The sequence below is a fragment of the Triturus cristatus genome, chromosome 4_2 (genome assembly GCF_964204655.1).
Source record: "Triturus cristatus chromosome 4_2, aTriCri1.1, whole genome shotgun sequence".
In the NCBI taxonomy this organism is placed as follows: Eukaryota; Metazoa; Chordata; class Amphibia; order Caudata; family Salamandridae; genus Triturus; species Triturus cristatus.
The window spans coordinates 963,460,749-963,486,462 of record NC_140586.1 but is presented as its reverse complement, the minus strand read 5'-3'; the positions used below and the strand labels follow the sequence as shown (position 1 = coordinate 963,486,462).

At 48.3% G+C, this 25,714-nt stretch overlaps 1 protein-coding gene across 2 annotated transcripts in view; it reads right to left on the bottom strand.

Annotated features, from left to right (window-relative positions):
* The window catches only part of LOC146839145 (uncharacterized), a 74,176-nt gene that overhangs the window by 27,722 nt on the left and 20,740 nt on the right, over nt 1–25,714 (bottom strand). The gene's annotated exons all lie outside the window — the stretch shown is intronic.

Sequence of the window (25,714 nt, the reverse complement as noted above, 5' to 3'; positions counted from 1 at the left end):
ATCTCTAAATATAGAGATAGTGACCCATCAGGGTAGCAGACATCTCTAAATATAGAGATAGTGATCCATCAGGGTAGTGGAGACCTCTAAATGTGGAGATAGTAATCCATCAGGGAAGTGCATTTCTCTAAATATGTAGATAGTGACCATCAGGGTAGAAAGGATCTCTAAATATGGAGATAGTCATCCACCAGGGTATGCAAGATCTCTAAATATGGAGACAGTGATCCATCAGGGTAGTGAAGATCTCTAAATATGGAAAGAACTCTGACATGTTCCTAACAATACAAGATCATTTTAAAGTGGGAGTCCTGTAACATCATAAGAGCTACTCTATGCCTACAGGCCTCTTGCTGACAATGCAAGCTCTTGGGCCTCTCCCTGTGACCTGGAGCTCTACACCAAGCATGCCTTCTTATCAGACATTGGACTACTGTCCCTGCCTTGGGTAAGTCACATAAGCGGCGGAGGCAGAAAACCAAGGTTTGTGAATTAACAGATCAGACCTTTTCCATCTGTGACAATGAAAACATGGTCTACTGACCTCTCTCAAGTAAAAGTTCTGCTGTTGTGTGAGATGCAGAAATGTGAGCTGGAAATATGGGTGCTTATTGAGTCTGTATGTGTGTAGGGTGAGTGTATAGCACAGATATGGTGTTAGGACTCAGTGTGTGTATGTGCGGTGAGTGTGTAGCACAGCAATGGTAGTAGGACTCCGTGTTTGTATGCATGTTAAGTGAGTGTGTAGCACAGATATGGTCGTAGGATTCTGTGTATGTATTATGTGCAGTGAGTGTAAAGCACAGATATGGCAGTAGGACTCTGTGTGTACATGTATGTATAGTGAATGTGTAGCACAGCTATGGTGGTAGGGTCCTGCGTGTGTATGTATGTGCAGTGAGTGTATAGCACATATATGGCAGTAGTGCTCTGTGTGTGCATGTATGTGTAGTTAGTGTGTAGCACAGATATGGTGGTAGGACTCTGTGTAGGTATGTGTAGTGATTGTATAGCACAGATATGGTGGTAGGGCTTTGTGTGTGTATGTGTGTAGTGAGTGTGTAGCACAGATATGGATTGTATGTGTAGCACAGCTATGGTCGTAGGACTCTGCGTGTCTATGTATGTGAAGTGAATGTATAGCACATATTTTGCAGTAGTACTCTGCATGTGCATGTATGTGTAGTGAGTGTGTAGCACAGATATGGTGGTAAGACTGTGTATGTATGTGTAGTGAGTGTGTAGGACAGCTATTGTGGTAGGACTCTGTGTGGATGTATGTGTAATAAGTGTGAAGCACAGATATGATGGTAGGACTCTGTGTGTGCATGCATGTGTAGAGAGTATGTGGCACAGATATGGTGGTAGGACTCTGTGTGTGCATGCATGTGTAGTGAGTGTGTAGCACAGATATGATGGTAGGACTCTGTGATGTGTAGTGAGTGTGCATCACAGATATGGTGGTTGGAATATATGTGTGTATGTATGTGTAGTGAGTATGTTTCACAGATATGGAGGTAGGACTCTGTGATGTGCAGTGAGTGTGTAGCACAGCTATGGTGGTACGACTCTGTGAGTGTATGTATGTGTAGAGAGTGTGTAGCATAGATATTGCAGTTGGACTCTGCATGTGTATGTATATATAGTAAGTGTGTACCAGATATGGTGGTAGGTCTGTGTGTGTATGCATGTGTAGTGAGTGTGTAGCACAGATATGGTGGTTGGAATCTGTGTGTGTGTATGTGTAGTGAGTGTGTTTCACAGCTATGGCAGTAGGACTCTGTCTGATGTGCAGTGAGTGTGTAGCACAGCTATGGTGGTAGGACTCTGTGAGTGTATATATGTGTAAAGAGTGTTTAGCACAGATATTTCGGTTGGACTCTGTGTGCATGTATGTGTAGTAAGATTGTAGCACAGATAGGGTGGTAGGACTCTGTGTATGTATGTGTAGTGACTGTGTAGCACAGATATGGTGGTAGAACTTTGTGTGAGTATGTATGTGTAGGGAGTGTGTAGCACAGATATGGATGTAGAACTCTGTGTGTGTATGTATGTGCAGTGAGTGTATAACACAGATATGGCAGTAGTACTCTGCATGTGCGTGTATGTGTAGTGAGTATGTAGCACAGGTATGGCGGTAGGACTGTGTGTGTATGTATGTGTAGTGAGTGTGTAGCACAGAGATGGTGGTAGCACTTTGTGTGTGGATGTATGTGGAGTAACTGTGAAGCAGAGATATGGTGGATGGAATTTGTGTGTGTATGTATGTGAAGTGAGTGTTTCACAGCTATGGCAGTAGGACTCTGTGTGATGTGCAGTGAGTGTGTAGCACAGCTACGGTGGTAGGAGTCTGTGAGTGTATGTATGTGTAGAGAGTGTGTAGCACATATATTGCAGTTGGACTCTGTGTGTTTGTATATGTAGTGAGTGTGTAGCACAGATATGGTGGTAGGACTCTGTATGTATGTGTAGTGAGTGTGGAGCACAGATATGGATGTAGAACTCTGTGTTTGTATGTATGTGTAGTGAGTGTGTAGCACAGCTATGACTGTAGGATGTGTGTGTGTATGTATGAGTAGCAAGTGTGAAGCACAGATATGGTGGTAGGATGCTGTGTATGTATGTGTAGTTAGTGTGTAGCACAGATATGGTGGTAGGACTCTCTGTGTATGTATGTGTAGTGAGTGTGTAGCACAGATATCACGTGTGAGAAGCAGACCTGGTATATGATGTCCACAAATGTAAGCAGGCGCCCTGCAACATTCCAGACAATCCTTATGGTGATTTAAGAGGTCTAAGACAATGTTAGAAAGCTCTCTAAGTGGTAGCTGTGGAGATCAGCCTTCAGGCTTAGTCCAGAAGGAGTGTAAGGGAGCTTGTTTTACCAGAATTAAATCTTATAGTATAGATGAAGTGAAAAAGAACCACACAAGGTATTTATAAAAATAAGTATTTATTATATAATACTCTCTAACGAGTTTAGATATCTCCTACCCGAGATAAACACAATACTTTTTTTTACAATACAGTAAATAGCACAGAATACATAGTGGACCCCAGGGGGGCGGGGCCAGACCATATACTAAAAAAGGGGTATAAGAACCATGACTCGGGTCAAGACAATGTCAAGAGGACATAGAAGTGCTGGGAACCCAAGGAACCACCAAAGTTGAGTGACTAGGAACCCCACGGAGCGAGTGTGCAGTGTGGCAACAACCGCACACTCCCTACAACTCTACGTGTAAGTCGCGGTTGGATTTTAAAAGATTAAGGACCCTTCCCAGTGGAACCAGAAGAAACCCCATGGAAGACAGAAGGTTGGAGAGCCACCCCACCCATGGATACCCTAGCACCCACATTACCTACACCAGGGAAGCTGGGTGCATAGGTGTGAAGTGGTGTCGGAAACCGCTGTCGAACCCAATGGAGGACTTCAGAAAGTGCCGCTGCTATCGAAGGAGAAAGTGTCCAGGGGAATCCGAAGGTGGATTCTAGTTGAGAGGTACCTGCAAGCAGAGGGGACAGAGTCTGTCACTCAGGAGTGACCAGGAGGTCTGGAAGACGAATGCCCACCAATGTCGGGAGTTGCAGGAGAGTTGATGAGGACATTGACTCTGCAGCTGAGAGGACCAGGCGATGCTGAGGAAGACCAGGAGCCATGTAAGAGCTGTCTCATGTCGGATGTCAAATGCTGAGGGGTCGGTGTCCGGCGCAAGCACCAACAAGCCATAGCAAGTGCAACCCACGCAGAAGTCGAAGAAAGTGCAATGTTGGCACCAGCAAGGTCCACGGGACTCACCACAAGCAGGGAAGTCAGGGTAGGCCCAGAACAATCAGGGGAGAACAAAAGTTACCCTCAAATGGACACACAAGCTGGAGGCCCTGGAGTTGCGAGACGACCTCAAGGTGGGCACGATGCACAACGGTGCTGTGAGGCCAAAGAATCTGGTCACTGGAGGTGCTCAGGGTTGGGGCTACTTGGAGCCCGAAGATCTTCTTGGAAGGAAGCCAACAAGGCTTTGCAACTGCAAGTTAGCACAGTGCAAGGGGGTTCGGTTATTGCAACCCCCACGAGGGATACTGGCCTCAAACTTGGTGAGAGGGCATGGCAGACCTCCGGAGCTGTGGAGAACAACTACCTGTGTTGCAGAACCTTTCAGAGTCCGGGGGAGCTCAGGATCAGCAGACCCGTCGACTTAGATGCGGTGTCTGCAAATGCAGGGAAGTGACTCCACTGCAAGGGAGAGTCCTGCAGGTGTCTTGGATGCCCACAGGCCTTGGAAGGTTCCTGTATGGTGCACAGGCACAGACAATGCTGGAAGGGAGATGAAGTTGAGCCCAAACTAAGATCAGAGTGCCCAGACAGTAGAGGAAGAAGTGGTGTCTGATCTGAATCTTGTCCCATGACGAAACTAGGGACCCACCCACAGGTAAGCCCTCAAGTATCCTTAGGAAAGGGTTAGGACGATTCAGGGGACCCTCCCAGTTGAGGGTCTGGATAGGGGGAGGTTGCTCCCATGTGCTTTGTCCAGTTTCACACCAGAGCAGGAGCCAACGGCTTCCAGAGCTGGTTTGAACTGGACTATGCATGGGGACACCAAATGCGCCCCTCATACAGAATGAGTGGTGCTGGCAAGCACACTCACCCGGCTCCAATATACTAAATGCTGTCATTGTTCTGCCTTCCCCTGGTCGAGCTTGGCTCAGCAGCTGGAGGGCAGAATCATGTCTCTGGTCGGCAGCCACCATTTTGTGCTGTCCGGGTCTAGAAGGTTGGTACCAGGAATACTGAGAGCCTAACGGAGGGCTCTTCCAGTGCTTAGAATAATACCTCCCACACCGTTTACATTGTGGGAGGTATGACTCCAACATGTTTGATGCCAAACATGATAGGATTAGTTGCAGCTGTTTTCTAGATGGTCATCGCGTTATTACATGGTGCCCCTCTATATAGTATATGGCTGCTTCACTTACAACCCGGGAGAATGGACTCCGTAGGCTGTAAGGGTGTCTTCCTCATGCAGGGGCACCTTTTCACTTAGAACCAAGCACCCTGCCCTCAGGATTGTTAAGGCCTGCTATATGGGTGACTTATAGGTTTTAAGTGCAGTGACCCTAGATATAGGAAACCTATATCTTTAGTAAGTGCTGCTAGCACCAGCTTACACGGGCTGCAATGGCAGGCCTGTAGTTCCATTTTGAATGGTCTCCGATAGGTGGCATAATGCATGCTTCAGCCCATGGGGGACCTCTGGGTTGCATAGGCCCTGGGTACCTTAGTACCGTATACTAGGGACTGATAAGGGTAACGCAGTATCCAATCTGGGGTGTACCTAAGTACTGAACACAACAATTTATGGAAGAAAGCAGATAAACTGGGGTCCTGATTAGCAGGACCCTAGTCAAGAACAGCATCACATCAAGCAAAAAGTGGGGGTAACCATAGAAGCAGATCCTACTTTCCTACATGGCGATAGGACTCTGTGTGAGTATGTATGTATAGTGAGTGTGTAGCACTGATATTGTAGTAGCGCTCTGTGTGAGTATGCATGTGTAGTGAGTGTGTAGCACAGATATGGTGGTTGGAATCTGTGTGTGTATGCATGTGTAGTGAGTGTGTAGCGCAGCTATGGTGGTTGGAATCTGTGTGTGTATGCATGTGCAGTGAGTGTGTAGCACAGCTATGGTGGTTGGAATCTGTGTGTGTATGTACGTGTAGTGAGTGTGTAGCACAGCTATGGTGGTAGGACTGTGAGTGTATGTACGTGTAGTGAGTGTGTAGCACAGCTATGGTGGTAGGACTGTGAGTGTATGTACGTGTAGTGAGTGTGTAGCACAGCTATGGTGGTAGGACAGTGAGTGTATGTACGTGTAGTGAGTGTGTAGCACTGATATTGTAGTAGCGCTCTGTGTGAGTATGCATGTGTATTGAGTGTGTAGCACAGATATGTTGGTAGGACTCTGTGTGTGTATGCATGTGTAGTGAGTGTGTAGCACAGATATGGTGGTTGGAATCTGTGTGTGTATGCATGTGTAGTGAGTGTGTAGCGCAGCTATGGTGGTAGGACTGTGAGTGTATGTACGTGTAGTGAGTGTGTAGCGCAGCTATGGTGGTAGGACTGTGAGTGTATGTACGTGTAGTGAGTGTGTAGAATGGGTATGGTGGTAGGACTGTGAGTGTATGTACGTGTAGTGAGTGTGTAGAATGGATATGGTGGTAGGACTGTGAGTGTATGTACGTGTAGTGAGTGTGTAGCGCAGCTATGGTGGTAGGACTGTGAGTGTATGTACGTGTAGTGAGTGTGTAGCGCAGCTATGGTGGTAGGACTGTGAGTGTATGTACGTGTAGTGAGTGTGTAGAGTGGGTATGGTGGTTGAACTCTGGGTGTTAATGAGTCTGTGGGTTCAATTTTAAATGCTTCCTGTTTAACAAGGAACATGAGGGACGGAGGAGGAGGCTTCCACAGACAGTGGGGAAGGGCTGCCTGCATTCCTGTGAATGGAGAGTTTACACTCACACACTGAGTTTGTGTGGGAGTTAAGAGGATGGAGACCAGGCAACTCTGTTTCAAAAACCTACAAAACAAATACACTCCTCGGTACACCAACTACCCCCCTAGAGCTTTGCGAGATGGCCTCCCTTACAGACAAATTTTGTGCATTCGACACAACTGTAAGTTTGAGGAGGACTTCTTTAAAGAAGCAGAGAGCTTATCATGCAAACTTAAAGCATGAGGCTACCCCAGAAAAATGATAAAACAATCACTCAAAAGAGCACGGTATTCTCAGAGGGAGACTCTATCACAACCAAAAAATAAACCTCCTGTGATACGTTCACTTGTGTTACGGCCTTTTGCCCTTCAACTAACAAATTGATAAAAATCATTAAAAAAACATTGGAATGTGCTCTCCCTATCACTGGGATTGCCCCTTTTATCTTTTAGAAGAGGACGCAACCTTAGAGGCCATCTGGTGAGAGCATTCAAACCTAAATCCGTTGACACAATGTTGGGCCTTCCCCCAGTCAAAGGACACTTTCAACGTGGAAACTGCACAGCTCGTAACACCACAGCCAACACACAAATCGTTCAACACAAAGATATACTTCAAGAGTGGGATTTCTTTTCCAATTATAATTTGCAGAATGTATTTTACAGCATCTGTTGTCCCTGTAATTGGATTTACATTGGCTAAACTATTCAAAAAGTTAAAGCCAAGATTTATCAGCATAAGAGCAGAATCCGATGTAAAGTGGCCTCTGTACCACTGGTCGAACACTTTATGGAGGATAATCATACCGAAGATGACTTCTATTGGCCGGTCATTGATCTGATTAAACCCCAGCCTCTGGAGGTGATGTACAAACCCTGGTAACTCGACTGGAATGTAAGTGGATATTTAAACCTCAGTCCATCCAAGATGGACTCAACGCTACGAAAGAATGGAATGCCGGACTCTAATGGGCGGAGTACAGTCCATACTCCATTTCTCAACCATGACAAGTTTACGAAGGTTGCCTTATTTGTTTTGCCGTACCGTCTTAAATCTGTTTGTAAGCAGCTTGTTCTGATTGTTTGTCCATCTATGCACGTTTAAGTTCAAATCAAATTTTGATTTGATGAGGATATATTTCTATAAATTAGATTTCTTTCCAATGATTATCAGTATATGATGTTTAATGTTTAGTGGTGGTTGTATTATTTTTCTTAATTTTATTATTTTATTTATGTGACAATATTTGTTTTAATACAACATTGTCCAATAGCATTTTATGCTGCATTTAAATAATGTTTGTTAATTCTGTGTTTTCACGTACCTGTCACTGCTTCCTTTTTAAGGTTTTAATTTGTTTTGCTTGGCCTACTGTATATAATTTTGATTTGGGTTGTGCCAAATGTAAATATGATCTCTTTTCATATTTATTTTGTTTGTTTTGTTTTTATTGGCATTTTCCGTAATGACAATACATTTACATTCAGATGTGACATATCAGCATACCCAATCCTTATCTTCGCAGTGCGGAGATGTAAATTTCACAAATCATAAGCTTCTGTTCTCAGATCCTCCTCTGAGACGTTTACAGCATAAATGTTGCATATACCATTTTCCCAACTATATAGAACAATAACGTTTAACGTATCCCCCTTCCCTCCCTCGCTCCCAAGGTCGTGTTAGTGTCATATCGTCGCCGGGAAAGAACATATTCCACTTTTTATCTGTCTCCTCCCTCTATGCTACTCTCAATTGCCAGAGAGCCTCCGAGCCCGGCCACTGTGACCATCTCTTCCTGTCCTGACTGCATCAAGTCTGCCTCCCCGTCGGGGGGGGGTCTTCCTTCTCAAGTATATCTATTTCATGAGATACCAGGCCCTCGCAACTTCATCTAGCTTATCGTCTTTTCTGACTTTTTTCATTCGGATTAGCTCTGCTGTGGCCCATTCGGGTACGTCCTTAACCCATCTCTCAACTGTGGGGGGATCTGAACTCAGCCAATTAATTGCTATCCTCCTTTTTGCTAGTACTAACCCTAATTGAACACATTTTCTACCAAGTTTCTTGTTTATTGGCATAGTGAGTGGCATGGTGAGTGGTATTTTCCATCCCCTGGCGGTTTGTAGACTGTCTATTATTTTCCCCCAGTGGTTTGTTAGTTCCAAGCAGTCCCACACCATGTGTACAAAATGAGCGTCTGCACCTAGGACAGTGATTTGTAAGCTCCGGGTATATTTTATGTGGTACTCGCGGGGTGAAATATGCCTAATTTATGGTATTGTATTGTATGAGTTTCAACCTTGTGTAAGAGCTTACCTGTGTGACCCCCTCATGCACATTCTTCCATCCTGTCGTTGTTAGGGGTTCATCCATTGCAGGGTCCCATTTTGTGTGAATTGGAAGGGGACCTGTGGGAAAATCTTCCTCAAGCGCTCTGTCTATATGTGAGAACAGTCTACGTCCTCCCGCCAGGTTGGATATCGTCTGTGGGACTGTCGTAACGGGTGGCTCTTGCGGAAATACCGGCCACAGTTCTCAGGCCACTGCGGACATTTTCGCATATTGCAGTAATTGCCCTCTGGCAAGCTCAAACGGGTTCTCTGCCTCCTCCCTTGTTATAAACTGCTCAGCGTTATATGTCTCCCATCATGTGGCAGCCTCCCTCTATCCATTTATTAATTGTCATTGTTTGCCCTGTCCTTTTGAAGAACAGTGGATCATCTGAGGCATAGAGCGCTCGTTTGACTACCTTCTGTACAGCAGTTTCCCAGATCGCAGCAACATGCCTGATAATGTATGGGAAGGATTCGGGCACCCCAGACCCAGTCATGAGGAGCTCCGGGAGAGGGGTTCCCTCGTGTGTACCTGCTAACAGCTGTTTCTCCCAGTTCTCCCGTTCATCTAACCAGTGCACGGCATGATGCAGTTATGTAGCCATGTAATATAGTTCTAATCGAGGGACTTCCAGTCCCCCCTGCTCCCATATCCTCTGTAAGGTGCCTCTCTTGATCCGTTTTCTTTTGGATCCCCACAGTAGTTCCACTATCAGGTGTTCTAGTTGTGAAAAATACCTGTGTGGGATTCTATATATAGAATTCTGAAGGGCATATAGACATCGTGGTAGGATGACCTTTTTTGTTAGCGCCACTCTGCCCATCAGTGACAATGGGAGATCTTTCCAAAGGGCAACCGATCTTTTAATGCCCTCCATGCTCCTTCCTATATTACTTTCTAGATAAACCATGTGTGTGCCACTCTAATCCCAAAATACCTCACCTCGTCGCGTACCCAGTCCATCCCCACCCTTGGTAGCTCAGGCTCTCTTTTTCCCACGAGATTTCCCATGGGGAACAGTTTGGATTTCCCCGGGTTAAGGCGCAGACCGGACTCCTCCCCAAATCTCTCCAGCTCTGTGATAAGTGCTGGTACTGCTACTTCGGGGCGGCGTAGGTACAACGTGTCGTCGGCATACATAGATACCACATGGTTTGTGTCCCCTAATCGAAATCCCCAGCCCTCTATTTTGGTTCTCAGGGTAGACGCCAACGGCTCCATCGCAATGGCAAACAGCAGCGGACACAAGGGGCACCCCTGCCAGGGAACCTCTACGAAGGCGTATCCTCGCTGCCAGCTTAGTGTATAGTATTTCCATTTATTTTATGTACTGTCTTCCCAATCCCATCCTCTCAAGTACCGCCCATACATAGTTCCATTCTACTGAATCAAAAGCCTGCAGTATATCCAACAGACCCAGCGCCCAGCTCTCTTTTTCTAAACTTGGCACATGCCACACATGTGCCAGGCTACGCAGATTATGTGTGGTATTTCGTCTAGGAATAAACCCAGCCTGGTCCAGGTGGATCAGCTGAGGTATGTAAGGCAACAATCGGATTGCCAGAATTCCACTTAGTATTTTAGCATCTATATTTAATATGGACATCGGTGTATAAGAGCTCGGGGAGAGGGGGTCTTTGTCTGGCTTCAGGATCATAGACACTACCGCCTCCAGCATAGTTTTTGTAACACTTTGTGGACTAGGGCTTCATTAAACATGTCCAGTAGGCGGTCGGCCAGCAGCGGGGCAAATTTTTGATAATACTCCGCTGGGAGCCCATCACCCCTGGGACATTTCTCCGGTTTCAGTTTTTTGATAGATGCGAGAATTTCCTCCTTGGAGATTGGCGCCCACAAAGCTTCTGCGTCTGCCTCTTCTAGGGTGTGGAGTACCGTATCCACCAGGAATTCCTGTAATATGTATGACCTCTTTTCATGTTTGTCTGAATTACGTAAATTGTAATCGTATAAGGTCTCAATATCCCCATGCCATAATATAAGATGGTCCTCTCGGTATCTCACATTCAGCATCTGTTGCCCCCTTTTGGCGTTGGTGACTATTTGACTATTCCACTGATACAAATCCTTTGTCATGATGGGTTCCATCCCAGCCAGACCTCTTTTGGCATTCTACTGTTCCACTGTCGCAAACTTTGTTAGATGGAACTTTACCCGCTGTAGCAATCTACACAGGGGAGAGAGCATCGATAGAGCCATGTCACCACCACTAAACATGCTTGGGACATACGACATGACAATCCTCTCTCTCCCCTCATATTGACTCTGTATTTGGAGCCAGCTGCAGACAAAGGGAGGCGGAAAAGAATTGTCAGGAATAGCCACAAACTTGACCTGTACGCATGCAACATCTTGGCGTTCTTGAGCGGCCCAACAAAGTCTCTTCCTAAGCTTGTAAGAGAAATGAACCCCTTTAGCGAGGTATCGGGCTTTAGACTTAATCTTCAACCAGTCTTAGCAAAGCCAACAGGTCTCGCTTATGAGAGAGCTGTTGGCTTTGTCAATGTTTTTATCTATAGTGTACAGCAGCGTGGCGCTGCATTGCATGGCTAAGCGTTAGAAAAATAGTGCTGGCTGTCACGCTGCCGGGTCTGGGCGCATCATAGCGCTTTTTTTATGCAGGAGGGGCGGGGCAAGCAACATAATACTGGAGGGGCGACAGGGTAAGTGACAACACAGGAGTGAGTGGAGGGATTAGGTAAGCAACACAATGCAAGAGGGAAGGTAGTTGGAGCAAACAACAATGCAGTCAGGGGTGGAAAAGGACCAGGAGGGGGACAAGGCATGCAACGGAATGAGGGAGAATGGTGGGGGGTGAGGCAAGCAACTCAGCTCAGGAGGGGGCAGGAGATCCAGGACAAACAAGAACAAAGGGGCGAGCAACGACGACGGGTCAAGCTACAATGGCAAGGCAAGCAACAACAATGGAGCAAGCAACTGGACCGGGAATCAACAACAACACGGTCAGTGAGGTGGGAGGACAGTACAAGCAATAAAATGTTGGGGAGAAGGGGCAATTGATGCAAAGCAGGAGGGAGCAGGGGCGAGGAAAGCACATCACATGGGATAGATAGGACAAGCAACGACGGAAGGAAAATAAATGGCCTCAGAATTCTGAAAACGAGCAACGGAAGGACACACAGTAATCAAGGAAACAGTACTTGAGTCATGCTCCAGGGGACGAGCAAACATACGAACAGAAAGTGATGCCAGCATGTGAAGACCAAAGAGAAGCAAGGAAATAAGAGTGACAACAAAGATAATCAATAGTAAATAATGGATGGGCTCTAAGGCCCCTATAAGTAAACCTAATGTCTCACAAGAACAACATACTGGGGCAAAAAGATACCTTGAGTCTCACTACCCGAATCAGACCTCTGTATACATATGTTTCTCTACGCAGAGAGAGCTGGAAAGAGGGCTAGAAGATAGAGCAGTGAGGAGCAGCCTTCCTAGGAGGGACATCAGCTTGGGCTATTCTCAGTGGTACACACAAGAAGGTGTGGGGTCCCGGAGAATACAGTATTATGTAGGGGTACAAGTATCACTGTCATAATTTACCTCACTAGGTCCAGGGATTGTCCTTATCAGGATGCACAGTCACAAATTAATTATGTTGGATTTGTGATTAGATCCTGCTAGTCCACAACCATCGGTCTTTTTAATCCCACGATTGATCCAACCAACTAACAATAAAATAGTCAGCAGGTTACTTATAGGTAATTCTAGCTATATATCACCCAATCTAAACACATTCACTCCTGACACTTATCAAGGGATTAAAAGCATCGCTCTTTCAACCACTGCACATAACAAATCGTAAAGATCTCTACAACGTGGTCCTGATGGAGCCCATTAGGTACTGTACACCCCACCCAACGTGGAGCACGACCCGATGATGAAGCATGCCTCCTCGGTGGGTGATGTCTGAGCATCTGATGAGGATAATCCTGGGACCTAAAGAGATAAATCATTCCCAGGATAATTGTAGCCCAACAAACGAATGTTTCTTTCACAACGCCACACCTTGTTGGGTGCACTTATGGTTTAGGAGGAAGTGTGAAGGACGAACATAACCCTCTCTTTCCCTTGATATTGAAGGTCATTCCCAGTGATAGAGGAAGTATTTGGAAATCAGGCCTCTGTAAGATGGTGGTTGATGAATTTGTAATGTTTTAGAATATTTATACAAAATGTCATGTTTTTATGCTGTTTAAGACCAAAGGTCTAAATAAACTTTACCTTTTGACTTGACTAGACACTGATAGACTAATTTGACTTAACAGACGCACGACCTGCTGAGTTTGGCAGCCCAGAAGATTTACCGATGGAACCTCTGGCATAAGACTGGGCAGGTGGTGTGTGGTAAAAAAGCTGTGGTGTTCTGCAGCTGAAAAGAAACACAATCGCTTTATTCAGGGATAGATAAACACATGCATCGATGGGCAGATCACACTTCATGTTTGGCCATCAAATTAAGACAAAGAAACATCTCGGCACAAGAGCCGAAGGATTGCTGTTGTTGGGCGCGTGAGGTGGTGTACGGACTTGTGAGATGGACCACTAGCGACGGGGAGGAAATCTTCTGAGGAGCTACATATGTCTTTAGAGGATCAACCTCTCATGAATCCTTATGACAACCACTTTACACCAATAGCTATAAAACTAAAGCATGAATGCTTGGACACGGCTTTGCAAGCAGTTTAGCAGGTTGTAGTTCTCGCAATATATCCTGCTGACGCTGCAGTCTTTCCTGGAGTTGGGATAGCGTTTCTGCAGTGACTTTGGATCAACAGCTGATGGTGTAAGGAATGGACAACTGTGAAACGTAACAGGTATTGAGAGATTTATTGAGAGTTGAAATATTGAGACTTCTGGAATTGATCAAGGAACCAGTGTGTGCTCAAAGCAGTTGAACTCTCGATACCAACAGCCGCATGAAAAGATATTTGAGCCAGTGAGCCTGGAGACTTGCTGGTTACAAACCACAATGATGCTGTGGCAGGTACGGCACAAGAAGTGTGAAGAGACAAGAAGCTACAGCCAGTGAGAAACGTCAGACAAGTGACGTGCAGGAATCAGAGATCATCTGTGTGAAAATAAAACTTTAACAGATCCAAGTGCAGTGCAATGAATGGGAGCTGGAAGACGTGCTGAGCAGAACAGCAGAACACACCCAGCAGGACACTCCACCTGGGCCATCTCTGGAAGGAGCCGTCGGGTACAGGAGCTGGAAGATGTGCTGAACAGACCCGCTGAGCACACCCAGCAGGACACTCCACCTGGGTCATCTCTGGAAGGAGCCGTCGGGTACAGGAGCTGGAAGATGTGCTGAACAGACCCGCTGAGCACACCCAGCAGGACACTCCACCTGGGTCATCTCTGGAAGGAGCCGTCGGGTACAGGAGCTGGAAGATGTGCTGAACAGACCCGCTGAGCACACCCAGCAGGACACTCCACCTGGGTACTCTCCGGAAGGTGCCGTCAGGTACAGGAGCTAGAAGAAATGGCGACCAAAGACGCTGAGCACACCCAAAAGGACAGTCCACCTGGGTACTCTCCGGCAGGAGCCGTCAGAGGTAGGAGCTGTCAGAGGCAGGAGCTGGAGGAAGTGCCGACCAGAGTCGCTGAACACACCCAGCAGGACAGTCCACCTGGGTACTCTCAGCAGGAGCCGTCGGGTACAGGAGCCGGAAGAAGTGCCGACCAGACCCGCTGAGCACACCCAGCAGGACACTCCACCTGGGTACTCTCCGGAAGGAGCCGTCAGGCACAGGAGATGGGAGAAGTGCCGACCAGACCCGCTGAGCACACCCAGCAGGACACTCCACCTGGGTACTCTCCGGCAGGAGCCGTCAGAGGCAGGAGCTGGAGGAAGTGTCGATCAGAGCCGCTGAACACACCCAGCAGGACACTCCACCTGGGTACTCTCAGCAGGAGCCGTCGGGTACAGGAGCCGGAAGAAGTGCCGACCAGACCCACTGAGCACACCCAGCAGGACACTCCACCTGGGTACTCTCTGGAAGGAGCCATTGGGCACAGGAGCTGAAGAAGTGCTGAACAGACCCGCTGAGCACACCCAGCAGGACACTCCACCTGGGTACTCTCAGAAGGAGCCGTCGGGTACAGGAGCTGGAGGAAGTGTCGATCAGAGCCGCTGAACACACCGAGCAGGAAACCACCTGGGTACTCTCAGCAGGAGCCGTCGGGTACAGGAGCCGGAAGAAGTGCCGACCAGACCCACTGAGCACACCCAGCAGGAAACCACCTCGGTACTCTCAGCAGGAGCCCTATCGGTACAGGAACTGGAAGAAGTGCCGACCAGACCCGCTGAACACACCCAGCAGGACACTCCAGCTTGGGTACTCTCAGCAAGAGCCGTCAGGTACAGGAGCTGGAGGAAGTGGCGTCCAAAGCCGCTGAGCACACCCAGCAGAACACTCCACCTGGGTACTCTCAGCAGGAGCCGTCGGGTACAGGAGCCGGAAGAAGTGCCGACCAGACCCACTGAGCACACCCAGCAGGACACTCCACCTGGGTACTCTCCGGAAGGAGCCGTCAGGCACAGGAGCTGGAGGAAGTGTCGATCAGAGCCGCTGAACACACCCAGCAGGACACTCCACCAGGGTACTCTCAGAAGGAGCCGTCGGGTACAGGAGCTGGAGGAAGTGTCGATCAGAGCCGCTGAACACACCCAGCAGGACACTCCACCAGGGTACTCTCCGGCAGGAGCCGTCAGAGGCAGGAGCTGGAGGAAGTATCGATCAGAGCCGCTGAACACACCGAGCAGGACAGTCCACCTGGGTACTCTCAGAAGGAGCCGTCGGACAGGAGCTGAAGAAGTGCTGAACAGACCCGCTGAGCACACCCAGCAGGACACTCCACCTGGGTACTCTCAGCAGGAGCCGTCAGAGGTAAGAGCTGTCAGAGGCAGGAGCTGGAGGGAGTGCCGACCATAGCCACTGAGCACACTCAGCAGGACCCTCCACCAGGGTACTCTCCCGCAGGAGCCGTCGGGTACAGGAGCTGGAAGAAGTGCCGACCAGAACAGCTGAAAACACTCTCCTGGGCACTCCACCTTGGTACTCTCAGAAGGAGCCGTCGGGTACAGGAGCTGGAAGATGTGCTGAACTGACCCGCTGAGCACACCCAGAAGGACAGTCCACCTGTGTACTCTCAGCAGGAGCCGTCAGAGGTAAGAGCTGTCAGAGGCAGGAGCTGGAGGGAGTGCCGACCATAGCCACTGAGCACACTCAGCAGGACCCTCCACCTGGGTACTCTCAGAAGGAGCCGTCGGGTACAGGAGCCGGAAGAAGTGCCCACCAGACCCCCTGAGCACACCCAGCAGGACACTCCACCTGGGTACTCCCCGGAAGGAGCCGTCAGGCACAGGAGATGGAGGAAGTGTCGATCAGACCCGCTGAGCACACCCAGCAGGACACTCCACCTGGGTACTCTCCGGAAGGAGCCATTGGGCACAGGAGCTGGGAGAAGTGCCGACCAGAGCCGCCTAGCACACCCAGCAGGAAACCACCTCGGTACTCTCAGCAGGAGCCCTATCGGTACAGGAACTGGAAGAAGTGCCGACCAGACCCGCTGAACACACCCAGCAGCACACTCCACCTGGGTACTCTCAGCAGGAGCCGTCGGGTACAGGAGCTGGAAGAAGTGCCCACCAGACCCGCTGAACACACCCAGCAGGACACTCCAGCTTGGGTACTCTCAGCAGGAGCCGTCAGGTACAGGAGCTGGAAGAAGTGGCGACCAAAGCCGCTGAGCACACCCAGCAGGACACTCCACCTTGGTACTCTCAGCAGGAGCCGTCAGGTACAGGAGCTGGTGAGCGCTCTTCTTGGTGTCTATGACACTGAAACTGAATAGCCAAGTTATTCCTGTGAGTAATTGACTCTCAAAGGGCAGTGAAGTAGCAAAGACAAGCATTCAAGGCATGCACTGGCGCAGGTTGGAACTCAGACGCAGCACAACACAGTAAGACACACACAATAAGGCCAATGTCCAACCAGAGCTACAGCATCAAAGAAGAGTAGGACTTTCATCAAAAAGTACAAAAAGGAGCAGCTACAAATATACTGAAGGTGCTGGAACCCCCTTGGGCAGAGATACAAACCCCCAAAAAGTTACCACATATCGTGTTTACGCACATAGAGTTGGAGTTTTCAGTTGAACCTGTGTCTAAAGTTAAGCTGCGGCATAATACTCAGGTGTTCCCAGAACTCCTTGGGACTCAGTAGATCATTCTACAATGTTTACAAACAAAACTAGTCAATAGAAAGTGGTACCTAGTAGAAACTGGCTTGCTCGTTGGATCCGAGTCCCTGCTACCGTTTTCTCAATTGTGAATGAATGTAAAATCCATCTTAAAAAAAAAAAAACATTTAAGCAGCACAAGAGTTACACCCAAGTACTCTACGTATGTTATTTGGTGCCAAAAGTCTCAGGGTCCTGTCAGAAAGCCTTATACCTATGTTTACTGCTGTAAATGCTTCCACTGATACCTGATAGCTATCCATTAAAGGATTCCTTCCAGTTTAAATATTTTTTAACACTGTGAAGTTATCATCCAGTCATGCATAGTTTTACACACTAGTAAATGCAGAGCAAAAACGGGGGAGTGGGAGGAGCAAGGTGAAGATACCTTTGACAATTTGTAAATGACCACAAACTTGCGAAAATGTGAGCATTTCACAAAGTTGAATGTGACCCTTTCCCATGCTGGACATTGTTAGAGATTTACTTCAGAAAAATGCTGGGGTAACTTCACATCCGGGGTGGGAAGGGAAATGGATCACCAACCAAACTTGGTGGCATGTTGAAGGGGTTTCTCCCGGATAAACTGGTGAGATGGCAATAAGCACTGGGAAAATGCCATGTCACTAACATGTTATGGTATGTGTATTTGTAGAGCACACAAGTCATCCTAGTGCTGAAAGCATGAGCTACAAGTGCCGTGCCCGGTCTTACATTTATTGCAGAATCCACAAACTGAGGAGGCGGCTCTGATACGTAGCGGATGGTCGTCTCAGACTTAGGAGCGTTGGGGAAGGCACAACTGCCAACTGGTTTTGCGTAAGCTGAGGAAGTGTGTGAGTAGGAGTCTGGCTGAGCAGAGGTGGCTAGTAGGTTTGTGGAAGTTTATGAAGTGGTTGAGGCATGTGAGGGACAATGTTGCATAAGGCTTGATCTCACAGCATGAGGAGTTTTGAGAGTGCTTGTTTATTGACTGACAGCCAGTCAAGATCTTTGAGGTGTGAGGTGAGCACAGGGAGGTAGGTTGAGTGCGAGTCTGGCTGCTGAGTTTTTTATGGTCTTGAGTCTTCTAATGATTCAGACATGGAATGCATAGCCGTAGTCAAGCTTGCTAGTGATGAAGGCTTGGGTGACGGCTCCGAGCGTGTAAGTGGGGAGCCATTTGAAAGGCTTCTTGAGCACTGTCAGTGTGTGGAAGCAGGAGGCGGAGACTGCGTTCACGCGGCCAGTCATAGCGAGTTGGTTCTCTATTACTAGTCCAAGGTTTTTAGCATGAATTGCCAGGAGGTGTGTAGGTGCACATTCACTAGGCCACCAGGTGGAGTATGAGATAAAAAGCTCTTTGCCGAAGGAGCTTGAGACAGTTAGTTCCATCCATTCGGTGACTTCCATCATGCATGTGAAGAACCTGGTCTGGGTGCTTGCCATGTTTTCGAGAGGGAGAGTATGAGCTGGGTATCTTCAGCGTAGGCTATGACATTGACTGCATGGACACAGATGATGTTGGTGAGTGGGGCAATGCAGGCGTTGAACCAGTTCAGGTTGAGCAAAGATCCTTGAGGAACTCTGCAGATGAGGTTGGCATCTTCTGAGATGAAGGGAGCCAGGCTGACGGACTGGGTGTAGCCTGCAAGAAAGGAGCAGATCCAGCGAATCGCAGGTCCTTGGATGCTGGCTTTGTCCAGTCGTTAGATTAGGATGGGGTGTGAGATTGTGTCGAAGGCTGCAGATAGGTTCAGTATGGTGAGGGCAGAGGTGTTTCCTCTGTCCGTGATCAGTCATATGTTGTCGGTGGGGGCGATGACGGCAACCTCTTGTGCCTTAATCAAGACTGAGGAGGTGGTCAAGAGGGTCAAGTCATTGAGGTTGGTGGCTAGATGTTTGGTTATCATCTTTTCCATAACTTTAGCTGTGTAGGTTTGCAGCGAGATGGGTAGAGAGTTGGCAAACGTCTTTGTGTCTGCTGAGAGTTTCTCGAGGAGGATGGGGGTACTTTGACTTATCTGCAGGCATCTGGGCTGAGTTGACTGGATCATTCGAGATTGGGGTAAGGGCTGTACTGATTGGGCCCAATCACCAAACACTTTCTAATCCCTTATTTGAGAGCTAATGCCCTGACGGATTTTAATGAGGCTTTCAGAGTTTTACGGATGTTAAGTACTGACGATGTAATTTACAGAGTCAACCACTTTCTTCAAACTGCTGTCCGTTCTCGTGCCTCAATGAATACGACTTGAAGTGTGTTGATTATTCTGTCAAGTTAACTTATTGTGTTTTGTTCATTGGTTGTCTACTCACCTTAATGAACTTGGTTTGAAAGCCTGTTTATTATTTTGTTCATTGCACTTTTGTACATTGGGTGTACCTTCAGATACGCTGTTTTTAAGATTAGTTTTTATCAATGACTTAGGTTGTTTTATTGTTTGCACACTGCATATTTGCACATTTGATGTATCTTAGACATGTTGCTCGTTTAAAATATGTTTTTATTATTCATTGGGATGATTTTTTTTTATGCTTTTTAATAGATGTATTTTCTGGAAATCTCTGACACGTTTGATCTAGAACTATTTTTACAGTATCTGCGTTTTGAATCTGCACTTATTTGACTGTGTTTAAGAATGTCTGTTGTATTTTGTATGTACTTTTATGGATGTCTTGTTTATATCCGAATAAAGATCATTTGATTGATTGATTGATTGATTGGGCCCAGTCCTTTAGTGAAGAGGTGGTTACTGCAGGGATCAGAGAGTGCTCTGGAGTGTATGACTGCATTGTTATTGTCGTTTCTTGAGGTGTGATGGGCCAGACAGTCTGGGCACTCGTCTGGGTGACTGTTGGTTGGGTGTTGGTTGTGATGGGCAGGATGGCTGCAAAGATGGAAGAGTTTGGTTGGAGTTCGAAGAGGGGAAATGGCAATACGCACCAGGAGGAAAATGGCATGTCTCTAAAATGTGACATGACATTTCAACTACACAACGCCAACTGGTCTCATAGCTAGAAGGTTCTCATTGGGCGATAATGGCAGTACTGAGGCCGTGCTCTCTACAGAGTCTGTTGCAAGGGGCTTTTTCTGCCAGTGTCTTGAAAGCTTCAAGCTGCAGTCACATTTTTGTAGTGGCAGGGCGTTTTTGGATTGTATTCACTGCTGACCAAATACTTGTCCAGTCTAGCTGAAACTAGGATTTAGGTCTATCAGCACCTTCGGAATCCATCGTCTCCAGAACTATCCACGCTACAGAGATGGGGGAAATAGTTCTGTAATCAGGACAAGTGCTTGCAGACAACAGGGCACAACACCAATGGCAGGGGGTGAAGAAGAAAGATCTGTGTCTCTTTGAACAGGATGGTGCCAGATATGGGTCCACTAATGGCACCGGCTGATTATCAATCGATCCCTTATTCCGAAGTTGGCCCTAGATGCTTGCAAAGAGAGTGGGAGTAATCATCACCTTAACTTGCATTTTTGTTTGGGTAGAGTCCAGTATCCCATCCTTGTCATAGCATGGAGGCATTTCTTCTGACCTTCCCAGATGAGTTTCAAATGACTCGTAATGAAGGGCTTGGTGCAGTTAGAGCTGACAGCTACTTTGGACACTGTTGACACTTGATAATGGTTGATCGTCCTTCGGCGACGGGTCTAGCGGCGTGGGTTTCCAAGGCATCTGCTCCTGTGTGGGTGCACACAGGTTGTTGCTCCTGTGCTCTTCTGCTCAGCAGTGTAAGCGACAGTGTATAGAACAGCCAATGGGATGTTATGTCTCATCCTTTCTCTTTACTATGCATTTGGCACTACTGAGGGGTTATTCCACTCCTTTAGTTTGATGGTATCACCCTACGTCAATGACACACAGCTGTTTCTTAGGCTGAAACAGGAGTCTGACAATTGCATCAGTCTTCTGAGGGTCTGCCTCACACCTATTCAAGTCCTGACGACTACTAAAACTTTAAAGACGAACAGAAATAAAAGTGTTCTTTTCATTGGTGGAGCACAGGAAGCCAGAACTTTGGCCTCCACTGCTTGTCGTTGCAACAGGGTTAGAACCTGGGCATCACATTTGTCTCAACTGTGCATCCCTGGAGTGGTAGTGACATTACTCATCACTCCTTAAAGAGTGGAAGAGGTAAGAGCAGTTATTCTCTACCAAGTAGACTGTCTGTTAAACCTGGCATCTTTTGGTGTGTTTCCCCTGTCTTTTTGCTTCTGACCTCCTGGTTTTCTTGGTACTCTGGATCTTGTTTTTGCTGGTCTCCCTACTACAGTGCACTGTGTGTACCGAGGGTACATAAACCAAATACTGCTAGTGGGCCTGCAGCACTGATTGCGCTACCCACACCAGGAGCCTTTCAAAATGTTCTCAGACCTGCCACTGCAGTATCTGCGCTCAGTTTCCCCTGCCATGTCAACCTGGCAAGTGCACTTGCCAGGCCCAAACCTTCCCTTGTCTTAGAAGCAAGACACCCCTCAGGTAGGCTCAACGTTCCCCCATGGGCAGGGTGCAGTGTATGTGCAAGGTAAGACACGTACTGGTGTGTGTGACATGTCCTGATAGTGAAATACTGTCAAATTCGTTTTCACTATTGAAAGGCTATCTGTCCCGAAGGCTAACATGGGAGTTGCTTTGTACCATCTTACAAGCATTACTTTCCATTGGGACAAAATAGAGACATAGAGTTTAGGCTTCCTGAACTCAGAATTAAAAAATACATTTTTTAGTGAAGATGATTTTTAGGTTGTATATTTGAAAATGCCACTTTTAGAAAGTAGGCATTTTCTTGCTTAACCACCCTGTGTGCCTCTGCCATTTGTGTATTCACCATCTGGGTTCAGAGTGACAGGAGCAGGGATGTGCATTCACACTAGACAATCGCAAGGGGGGGTGAGGTGTGCCCTGCCTTTCTGGGTGACTCATACCAGGCAGAATAGACCTGGCTGCATTTAGAGCAGGGGGAGGACTTGTCACTTGCACCTGAATGGACTGTGGCTGCCTTCCACAATGCTGTCTCTACCTGCCTGAGACGGACAGTAGTGGATTGGTGTGCCAGGAGAACTTTGGTTGTGCCAACACCACAGAACGTCAAAGGGAAATGTGATATAAATATTAGGGCTCAGACCCTGGGATCTTAGAACTCTTTTGGATCAAGAAACCTGCCAAGAAAAAGAGTTGAAGAAGCTGTTAGGAGAGACTACCACTTTGCTGAGTGCTTTGCTGTGTTGGCCTGCAGTGGCTGCTTCTGTGTTGGGTAGTGAAAGGACTGGACTTTCTGCATCCTATTTTCCTGAGTTTCTCCAAGGGCTTAAGGCAGAGCTTGCCTCCTGTTCAAGAAGTCTCAGGAATAGCAAAGACTTCAAGTTCATCTACTATCAGCACTGCGAACTGAGAGTTTTGTACCGCAACAGAAGAAAATGCAACCCAACGCCATCTACGAAGTCGCAGTCGTATCCATGACCTGAAGGCACCGCCGCATCGCGCACTGCAACCCTGGTCTTACCGACAATGCCATCTGATGCCACCACTGAGCCACTGCTTCCATCATGACCTGTGGGTACTGCACTTCGCTCTGCCTCGCTTCACACTACCGCCTTAGTATTCCAGACCCCGCCTGTTAGACCTGGCACCTTGGCGTGAGTTTCCCTTCCACTTTTTGATGGTGTGCCTCGATTGTTTTTCTGGTGTTGTCCGCTCAGGGCACTGCGCCACGGCTAATCCGTGCCGCAGTGCAAGTGCTCCCGAGGTAAAGTGTACCTGTAATTGATGTCCATGATTGGTTTATTGGATTCACTGTCAGTCCCCAGTACAGTGCACCAGGGGTGCCAGGGCTTGTGAATGCCAATGCTGCTGGTGGGCTTGCAGCGCTGGTTGCGCCACCCACGGAAGCGGCCCTGTAAAATGTGACTAGGGTCTGCCACCGCAGACCCTGTGCGCGGTCCGGGACCGTCGCGCGGACTGCGCAAGTGCCCCCACTTGCCAGTCCCTAAACCTTCCCTTACTTACATATCAGCCGCCCCTCAGGTAGGCCCGAGGGCAGGGTGCATTGTAGGCATAAGGTAGGACATGCCCTGATGTGTGTGGCATGTCTTAGTAGTGAATTACAGCCCTTTCCATTTTTCACTATTGAAGGCTACCTGCTCTCCGTAGGCCAGAATGGGCTGCCGGGATCGCGCCAACGCTGCGACCCCGGTGGACTCAGAGAGCATGGTAGAGTGTCGAGTTTGGTATGCCTGAACTCAGGATGATAAAATACTTCTTGTAGTCAAGTTTATTTTAATATCCTGGGTTTGTAAATACTACTTTTAGAAAGTTAGTATTTACTGACCTAACCATCTCAGTCCGCCTCTGCTGTATGTGTGTGTTCTGCCCAGCAACAGTAAGGAGCAGGGTGGGGGGATCCCCAGAGACAGGTTGGCTGCCAGGTGGTGGGTAGAGAGGTGACACCAGGATGGGTGGGAGGAGTACACCTTGACTCTTGAATAGACCTGTGCTCTGCCACCACAAAGCCGGCGCCACCCCCTGTGGGGCGGCTGATGTCTCTGCCCTGCTGCTGAAAGGAAAGAGCAGAGTCACCATAACAAAGTGCTCCAGAACTGGACTGAGCCAGGCCTAGGCCCCCTGGCGCTAAAGAACAAAAGAATCATGGTATAAAAGTAGGAGCCTGGCTCCTAAGAAATCAGAATCCTGTTTACCACAAAGAACCTCTGCCCGACTAGAAGGAGAAGGAGACGCTGGAGGAGCTGGCCTGCTGCCTGCCTTGCTGAGAAAGGAGAGGAAGAGACTATTGAAAAGACTTTGCTACTTTGTGCTTGAACATTCTCCAAGGGCTTGATCTGAGCTTGCCCCCTGAACTGAACCCCAGGAACAGTGGGTTCTCTGTGCTTCTTGCTCGTCCTCCAATTCGAGCCGTGTGTGCATCCCGCTGGAAAAGAGACTGCGCCCCTCACCGCCCCTCCTAGGGCTGTGACACTCAGGAGCTCGCCTGCCGCAACCCCGTGAGAGCCCCGCTCCGTCCGGAGCCGCTCTCTGTCCCCGGGCTAGGCCGCCTGCACCCCTGTCACCGCCTGCCATTGGAGCGCGCTGAACGCGCTATCACCCCTCCCGCCGGAAGCCGTCCGACGACTGTGATATACGCCGGGTCATCCAGCTGCACTGACGGTGCCCTGTGACCCCGCTTCGCTATCCCCGGACATCTCAGGCCGCGCCGCCCCCGCTGTGGAGACCCTCCTGCACCGCCGTGCTAAAGGGTCGTGGGCCGCGCCTGCCTACTTGCCCACACCTGCTGATTGAGGACCCAAGAACACTTCCCAAGCTGGGAGTCGCACCGACCTGTGCCGACTCTCCACATCGCGAAAGAAGTTCCAGTATCGGGCTCGGGGCCCGCGACGCCTTATTTCCCCGTTCGCAGGAGCCGATCTCTGTGAGTACTGGAACTACAAGTAAAGAGACTACAAAGTATCCATTTGAAACTACGAACCAAGAACATTTACCTGCTGTATAACCTGGTGGCCTAGCGAAAACGTTATTGGTCTTGTGATAAGTCTGCTGAGATATATATACCTATTTTTACATAAAGAATCGTATTTTTATATATATCCAAGTCTGGTGTCCGTTTCTGGGGGGATTGATGTATTTACTGTGTGTACGATTATAAGTGCTTAACCAACAACGCCTGAGGAATCGCCTTGGCTGCTCACGCCACGCACCTAGAGGGTGAGCAAGGGTCATTCGCGAGGGGTTATCCTGCGCCCTGACGTGGAGGAGAGGGTTCCCGCTTGACACAAGGGCAACCTTGCGCCAACCGGAGATCCCCGACTCTAACATTGTTGGCAGCGGTTGGGATTTCGGATTTGCACTTGTAATTTGCATACAGTGAATTATTAATCACCAGATAGTGAGAGCAGACCAAATAACGCAACCACAGGTTTTCATTTACTGAACTTTGTTGAGACATCTGCCATTACTGCAACCATGCCTGGCTCGCACTCCGCTGGAAGGGCACTCTCTGTGATTTCTGGAATAGATGAGGTGGATTGGGAGAGACTGGGAGGCTACACGATGGAGCAATTGAAAGGCTACAGTGTAAAATTCCGAGTCCCCCATGCTGGATTCAAGAGGAAGACCCAGTACACCAAGGCGTTGAGAGCCTGGAAGGAGTCACGAGACCCACGGAATGCAGGGGACATCGTTCCACCCGACAACCTTGAGGAGCCCAGCAGAGTCCGGTCGCCAGAGGAGCTGGCAGACAGGGCAGCAGACAGGGCGCATGCAATGGAGATGGCAAAGTTGGCAGGACAAATGGAAATGGAGAAGCAGAAGTTGGCCCTGGAGGCACAACAACGCCAAATGGATCATGATATCAGATTGAAGGAGTTGGAGCTGAAGGCGAAAAGTTTGGACACCGCTCCTTCTGGTGGCAACACTCCACCAGCGCAGGTAGAGTCCAAGGTGTACATCCCCAAAGATGTAGTGAAGGAGTATTTTAGAAAGGATGACATAGGGCAGTGGTTTAGAGCCTACGAGGTGGCCATGTCTTCACACCGGGTCCCTGAGAAAGACTGGGGAGCGGGGTTGTGGGGAAGGTTCCTTGCTGAAGGGCGTGACACACT